Raw genomic sequence first — 7,869 nt, 5'->3', positions numbered from 1 at the left:
GCTCTGCCATGGTCGGACACTGCTTGTGGACTTCTGAAGAAAGCTGGATGCCTGGGATATGATATGAAGTTGTTTTCCTTTGAAGACTTGAGGGAGAATGCTCTCTATTTTGTCAGTGTGAAAGTTTTAACCCACCTGAAGCCCTCAAGAGAGAGGTAGAGAAGCCCTTTTAACTGAATCTTCCCAAAAGAGCAGTTGGTGGTCCCTGTACAAAGCCCCTGTTGAAAAACAAGTAGGCAACCTCCAGTGGCTGATTGTTCATGGGGCCATAGCTACAATTAAGTATCTAGCACACTTCAATTCTGGCATGGGAGGGATTCAAACAGAGAGTATAAATTGTCATTCCAATTCAGACCATCCTATAGGGCTCAATTTGTTCAACAACATGTTGAAAGAACCCCACAAAGCTCCTAGAAAAACTTTTAAATGACATGCCCTGCTATGAATTTTGATCACAGTTCATTCTTGTCGACACAATGAGACAGTTAATACTAACAGATACATACAAAAATATGAATATGACTTTTAAATCAGTGGAAGGTATGAATATATATCAGATTTCTGTTTAAGAAAAGTTCAGTAGTTTTTTTTTTTGTTTGTTTGTTTGGTTTTTTTTATTAATTTTCCTGAGGTTTTGATGCTGGTTAGGGATCACCAGAGGGCTGGACTCAGAAGTCAGGTTAACAGTTTAGCTGCTATGATGAGCTGAAAGTCTGAGTTTTCGGAATCACAGAGGAGGATTTCTTTGAGTCTGCTTAGATCACTATGGTAACAGAGGCTCAGTTTACGCCTGGTTAGATCACCATGGTAACAGAGATTGAACTCAGAGCTGTTGGGATCAGTGTTTTTGTTTTGTTTTTTTTTGTAATCTTGGGGTTGGGTTTTGTTTTGTTGCCTGCTGTTTCCTCACCATCCAGCAGAGGTCCTCGATGGGCTGAGCCCCTGGAACATGCGGTGGCAGACCCTGTTGACGCACCTGTGGCTAATTTGAAGAGGGCTGAAGTGGAGTATTTATGCTGCGGCTGGCAAACACTCCGGTGCCTGAGTGTTAACCTAGAATGGTAAACTTTCTCTGAGCTAGACCCTCTGAGTTATTCACCTGAGTGATCTCCCGATGTGTTTCCCTCTCGTCAGGTTTTCTGCCGTCTCCCAGCGTGTAGCCTGTGGATACAAGTCTCCGAGTGATCTCCGCTCCGGTCAGCCTCCCGAGGAACCGTTACCCCCTCTGACGCCTCAGGTAGTACCTGTTGGAAGCCAGTACCCTCGCCCCTGGATGAATCGAGCTCTCCGTTTGCCAGCCGTCCGCTACAGCCGCTCTTACCTGTCCGTCCTCCAACGTGCACCGCTCGCCGGATTAGCGAGCTCTGGACCTCAGTCTTCCGTCGCAACCTCAGGCAACAATCAAACCCATTTCACCCCTTTACCCAAGTAAGATTCACCGACTATCTCTGTATGATCCATCTGCCACCGACTGCTATTCACATCTGTCCTCTCATTTAACAGTTGATGACCTTGCAGTTCCAACCCCGTATCCAGATCTCCCACCACTTCTCTTTATTTAATAAACTTTATTATTGTGATTCGCTCAACTGGTTGTGTTCTTGCATGTGGGTGCGTTCACTAGGACCCAATATGACAGAACACTCAGGCCAACAAGTTACCCCGGCAGACGCAATCAGGAGGGCGTTGTCCGAGCAACATGCCCTCATTCAGTCTCACGACGCTGCCCTTCGAGAATTGGGAACCCGACAGGCTGAGACTAACCGCCAACTTTCTGAAATTTCAAACTTTCTGCAGAACCCTGTTTCACAGGAACCGAGTCCTCCACCTCCGCCAGCCGCTTCCATTCCGCCAGCCCGGCCCACATTTTCCGAGATACATCCACCTACACCAGAAAAATTTTCAGGTGAGGTTCACAAGTGTCGTGGTTTCCTGCTCCAATGCTCAATAATTTTCAACCATTCCCCGCAAAGTTTTCCGCATGATAATGCTAAGATAGCCTATGTTCTCTCACTGCTTTCCGGTAGAGCCCTGGAGTGGGCTGAGGCAAGGTTTCCTTCCCCCACTGATTTTGGCTGTTCCTTTCCTGAGTTTCTGGCTGAATTAAAACAGGTTTTTTGTCAATCAATTGACAAGACGTCAGTTTCTCGTGAGTTATGGAACCTAAAGCAAGGGTCAAGAAGTGTCTCTGAGTTTGCTATTGACTTTAGGATTAAAGCGGCAGCAACAAACTGGAATGCAGCTGCCTTAAAGAGTGCATATTTTCATGCTTTGAGTGAGCAAGTCAAGGATGAATTATCAACTCTAGATGAGCCAGAGTCTTTGGAGGAGTTTATTAACCTCACAATAAAATTGGACAACAGAATTCGAGCCAGAACCCGAGAAAGACTTCGAAGGAACTACTCAGTGAAGACCTTTACCTCTGCGACACCTTCCGCCCCACAAGTTGAGCCTGGACCCTCAGCCCCAGCAGATCCGGAGCCTATGCAGGTGGGACACGCACGATTGACACCCGAAGAAAGGCGTAAAAGAATGATCTCACGTCTCTGTTTGTATTGTGGCGATCCCACCCATTTCATTGCAAAATGCCCCCTCCGGTTAAACCCGCAGGTCCGACAGTAAGGGTGAGGAGTCTGCCGGACCAACATCAAGAAAAGAAATCTCGCCTACTCATTCCAGCTACATTGTTTTATAATAACCAATCTCTCCCTTTGTCTGTGTTCATAGACTCAGGATGCGAGCAGAATCTTATCGATTCTGACCTGGTTAAGCAGATGGGGATTGAAGTTGACCCACTGGCCGTTCCCCTCAGGGTTTCAGCTCTCAACGGAGAGGCTCTGCCCAGAATCACTCACAGAACCAAACCAGTCCGTTTAATCATCTCTGGTAATCACACTGAACACATCTCATTTTATGTTTTCCCAGCAGCAAGCTCCTCAGTAGTCCTCGGGTTCAACTGGTTAACCCAACACAACCCACACATTAACTGGTCAGAATCCCACATTGAGGCTTGGGCAAGTCACTGCCATTCAGCCTGCCTCCATGCTGCCGTTCCCCCCAGTCCTGTGGCAACAGAGCCTCAAGTGACGGACTCCCCAGACCTCTCCGCAGTCCCTGATGACTACCATGATTTAGCTCCCGTCTTTAGCAAAAATAAAGCACTCACACTACCTCCGCATCGTCCTTATGACTGCGCCATAGATTTGTTGCCTGGGGCCCCACTTCCTAACAGTCGACTTTATAACATCTCCAAACCTGAACGTGAGGCAATGGAAAGATATATCAACGACTCTGTAGCAGCAGGAATCATTCGGACATCTTCCTCACCACTAGCTGCAGGTTTCTTTTTTGTAGGCAAGAAAGATGGTTCGCTTAGGCCATGCATTGACTACAGAGGCCTAAACCAGATAACCATTAAAAACAAGTATCCCCTTCCCCTGTTGTCTTCAGCTTTTGAACCCGTTCAGGGCGCCGTCATTTTTTCCAAGTTGGATCTCCGAAATGCTTACCACCTGCTACGTATACGTGAAGGCGACGAATGGAAGACGGCCTTCAAAACACCCATAGGCCACTATGAATATTTAGTGATGCCATTTGGCTTGTCAAACGCGCCAGCCTTTTTCCAGGCTTTAGTCAATGATGTTCTGAGAGATTTCATTAATGATTTTGTCTTCGTCTATCTTGATGACATTCTAATTTATTCCAAGTCCCTAGAAGAACATAAGAAACATGTTCGCCTAGTTCTTCAGCGTCTCCTAGAAAACAGGCTATTTGTAAAAGCAGAGAAGTGCGAGTTCCACCGTCCGTCAGTTACATTCCTGGGTTATGTGCTTGAGGGCGGACAGGTAAGGCCTTCAGAGGACAAGATCAAGGCTGTTATCGAGTGGCCCAGACCAGACACCCGCAAGCAACTTCAACGCTTTCTTGGATTCGCTAATTTCTACCGTAGATTCATCCGCAACTACAGCCAGACGGCTGCGCCACTAACGGCGCTCACCTCCACTAAGTCAGTCTTTACTTGGACTCCCCAAGCCGAGTCTGCCTTCATGCAGTTGAAAACGCTGTTCTCCAAAGCCCCTGTTTTGGTTCAGCCTGACCTCAAGAGACAGTTCATAGTAGAGGTTGATGCCTCAGACTCGGGAGTTGGAGCAGTGCTGTCTCAGGTGTTAGAAACGGATGGAAAGACTCACCCTTGTGCCTTCTTCTCACGCAGGTTGACCCCTCCTGAACGCAACTATGATGTCGGAGACAGAGAGTTGTTAGCCATCAAGTTAGCTCTTGAGGAATGGCGACACTGGTTAGAGGGGGCGGAGCACCCCGTCTTAGTTTGGACGGATCACAAGAATCTGTCATACCTTCAAGCTGCCAAGAGATCCAACCCCCGACAGTCCAGATGGTCATTGTTCTTTTCCCGTTTTAATCTGTCCATTTCTTACCGACCAGGCTCAAAGAACATCAAGCCTGATGCGCTGTCCAGGTTACACACCCCCGACGACGCTGAAGACGGTCCGGCTCCCCTCCTCCCTCCCAGTTGCACGGTTGGAGGGGTTACTTGGGAGATCGAAGACCTGATCCGTCAGTCACAACAGTCTGAACCTCCCCCCGAGTCATGCCCACCAGGTAAATTGTTTGTTCCTGCAGCAATTAAGCCCCGGTTTCTCCAGTGGATCCATGCATCCAAATTCTCAGCCCATCCAGGTATCAGTCGTACTATTGCACTCGTAAATCGAAGGTTTTGGTGGCCATCTATACACAAAGATGTCAAAGAGTTTGTACTTGCCTGTCCTGTTTGCTCCCGTAATAAGTCTTCTCATCAGCCCCCGGCAGGACTCCTCCAACCACTGCCTACACCCCAGCGCCCATGGTCCCATATTGCCATGGATTTTGTTACAGGCCTACCCAATTCCAAGGGTATGACTACTATTCTTACTGTAATAGACCGTTTTTCGAAAGCCTGCCATCTAGTTCCTCTCCGCAAGTTACCCACTTCTTCTCAGACCGCCCATCTCCTCATCAAACACGTCTTTCGCCTTCATGGCATTCCCCAGGAGATCCTGTCTGATCGAGGTCCTCAGTTTATCTCTCAAGTGTGGAGAGAGTTTTGTGCAGCTTTAGAAGCCAAGGTAACCCTCACATCAGGCCATCACCCCCAAACTAACGGACAAACTGAACGAATGAACCAGGAGCTGGAAGCAACTCTCAGATGTTTCACTTCTTCCAATCCTGTTGACTGGGTCCAATTTTTGCCCTGGGTTGAATACGCCCATAACTCTCACGTGTCTGCTGCGACAGGTTTTTCCCCTTTTGAAGTCTCTCTAGGATATCAACCACCACTCCTCCCCTCTGATGAGAAGGACATTTCGGTGACCTCTGTGCAACACCAGATCCGTCGCTCCCAGAAGATTTGGAGAGAAACCATCGCAGCCCTCCATAACACAGCGGCCCAAAACAAACGCGTAGCTGATCGTAGACGCTCTGCTGCACCAGCATATACTGTTGGGCAAAAGGTATGGCTCTCCACCCGTGATATCCCTCTCAAGGCCATGGCTAAGAAATTGGCACCTAAATTCATTGGACCTTTTGAAATCCTGTCCATAATCAATCCAGCAGCAGTGCGTCTCCGTCTTCCCTCATCCCTTCGTATACACTCAACCTTCCATGTTTCACAGCTGAAACCTGTCCTGACCAGTGAGTTGTGCCCTCCGACCGAACCCCCTCCTCCCACCCGGATTATTGATGGTCATCCAGCCTACTCCGTCCGTCGGATCGTGGCCTCCCGTCGGCGAGGTCGGGGCTACCAGTACCTCGTCGACTGGGAGGGCTACGGTCCGGAGGAGCGTTCCTGGGTCCCCCGCTCCTTTATTTTGGATTCCACTCTGATAAGAGATTTTGTTTCGTCCCGGGCTTCCTCTTCGCGGTTGCCGGGTGGCAACCGTTGAGGGGGGAGTACTGTTGGGATCAGTGTTTTTGTTTTGTTTTTTTTTGTAATCTTGGGGTTGGGTTTTGTTTTGTTGCCTGCTGTTTCCTCACCATCCAGCAGAGGTCCTCGATGGGCTGAGCCCCTGGAACATGCGGTGGCAGACCCTGTTGACGCACCTGTGGCTAATTTGAAGAGGGCTGAAGTGGAGTATTTATGCTGCGGCTGGCAAACACTCCGGTGCCTGAGTGTTAACCTAGAATGGTAAACTTTCTCTGAGCTAGACCCTCTGAGTTATTCACCTGAGTGATCTCCCGATGTGTTTCCCTCTCGTCAGGTTTTCTGCCGTCTCCCAGCGTGTAGCCTGTGGATACAAGTCTCCGAGTGATCTCCGCTCCGGTCAGCCTCCCGAGGAACCGTTACCCCCTCTGACGCCTCAGGTAGTACCTGTTGGAAGCCAGTACCCTCGCCCCTGGATGAATCGAGCTCTCCGTTTGCCAGCCGTCCGCTACAGCCGCTCTTACCTGTCCGTCCTCCAACGTGCACCGCTCGCCGGATTAGCGAGCTCTGGACCTCAGTCTTCCGTCGCAACCTCAGGCAACAATCAAACCCATTTCACCCCTTTACCCAAGTAAGATTCACCGACTATCTCTGTATGATCCATCTGCCACCGACTGCTATTCACATCTGTCCTCTCATTTAACAGTTGATGACCTTGCAGTTCCAACCCCGTATCCAGATCTCCCACCACTTCTCTTTATTTAATAAACTTTATTATTGTGATTCGCTCAACTGGTTGTGTTCTTGCATGTGGGTGCGTTCACTAGGACCCAATATGACAGAACACTCAGGCCAACAAGTTACCCCGGCAGACGCAATCAGGAGGGCGTTGTCCGAGCAACATGCCCTCATTCAGTCTCACGACGCTGCCCTTCGAGAATTGGGAACCCGACAGGCTGAGACTAACCGCCAACTTTCTGAAATTTCAAACTTTCTGCAGAACCCTGTTTCACAGGAACCGAGTCCTCCACCTCCGCCAGCCGCTTCCATTCCGCCAGCCCGGCCCACATTTTCCGAGATACATCCACCTACACCAGAAAAATTTTCAGGTGAGGTTCACAAGTGTCGTGGTTTCCTGCTCCAATGCTCAATAATTTTCAACCATTCCCCGCAAAGTTTTCCGCATGATAATGCTAAGATAGCCTATGTTCTCTCACTGCTTTCCGGTAGAGCCCTGGAGTGGGCTGAGGCAAGGTTTCCTTCCCCCACTGATTTTGGCTGTTCCTTTCCTGAGTTTCTGGCTGAATTAAAACAGGTTTTTTGTCAATCAATTGACAAGACGTCAGTTTCTCGTGAGTTATGGAACCTAAAGCAAGGGTCAAGAAGTGTCTCTGAGTTTGCTATTGACTTTAGGATTAAAGCGGCAGCAACAAACTGGAATGCAGCTGCCTTAAAGAGTGCATATTTTCATGCTTTGAGTGAGCAAGTCAAGGATGAATTATCAACTCTAGATGAGCCAGAGTCTTTGGAGGAGTTTATTAACCTCACAATAAAATTGGACAACAGAATTCGAGCCAGAACCCGAGAAAGACTTCGAAGGAACTACTCAGTGAAGACCTTTACCTCTGCGACACCTTCCGCCCCACAAGTTGAGCCTGGACCCTCAGCCCCAGCAGATCCGGAGCCTATGCAGGTGGGACACGCACGATTGACACCCGAAGAAAGGCGTAAAAGAATGATCTCACGTCTCTGTTTGTATTGTGGCGATCCCACCCATTTCATTGCAAAATGCCCCCTCCGGTTAAACCCGCAGGTCCGACAGTAAGGGTGAGGAGTCTGCCGGACCAACATCAAGAAAAGAAATCTCGCCTACTCATTCCAGCTACATTGTTTTATAATAACCAATCTCTCCCTTTGTCTGTGTTCATAGACTCAGGATGCGAGCAGAATCT

At 48.8% G+C, this 7,869-nt stretch overlaps 2 long non-coding RNA genes across 2 annotated transcripts; both read left to right on the top strand.

The window, feature by feature from the left end:
- The first annotated feature begins 835 nt into the window (after positions 1 to 835).
- Positions 836 to 1,660, top strand: LOC119617702. The gene is made up of 3 exons (XR_005234072.1): positions 836 to 1,061; positions 1,135 to 1,428; positions 1,504 to 1,660. It is a non-coding gene; the product is annotated as an uncharacterized LOC119617702 (long non-coding RNA).
- A 4,057-nt stretch (positions 1,661 to 5,717) lies between these two features.
- LOC119617701 lies at positions 5,718 to 6,780 on the top strand. The gene is made up of 3 exons (XR_005234071.1): positions 5,718 to 6,181; positions 6,255 to 6,548; positions 6,624 to 6,780. It is a non-coding gene; the product is annotated as an uncharacterized LOC119617701 (long non-coding RNA).
- The last annotated feature ends 1,089 nt before the right edge of the window (positions 6,781 to 7,869 follow it).

The sequence above is a fragment of the Kryptolebias marmoratus genome, linkage group LG15 (assembly GCF_001649575.2).
Source record: "Kryptolebias marmoratus isolate JLee-2015 linkage group LG15, ASM164957v2, whole genome shotgun sequence".
NCBI classification, from domain to species: domain Eukaryota; kingdom Metazoa; phylum Chordata; class Actinopteri; order Cyprinodontiformes; family Rivulidae; genus Kryptolebias; species Kryptolebias marmoratus.
Note: the sequence above shows the minus strand (reverse complement) of the source record. Positions and strands in the feature narration are given on the sequence as shown.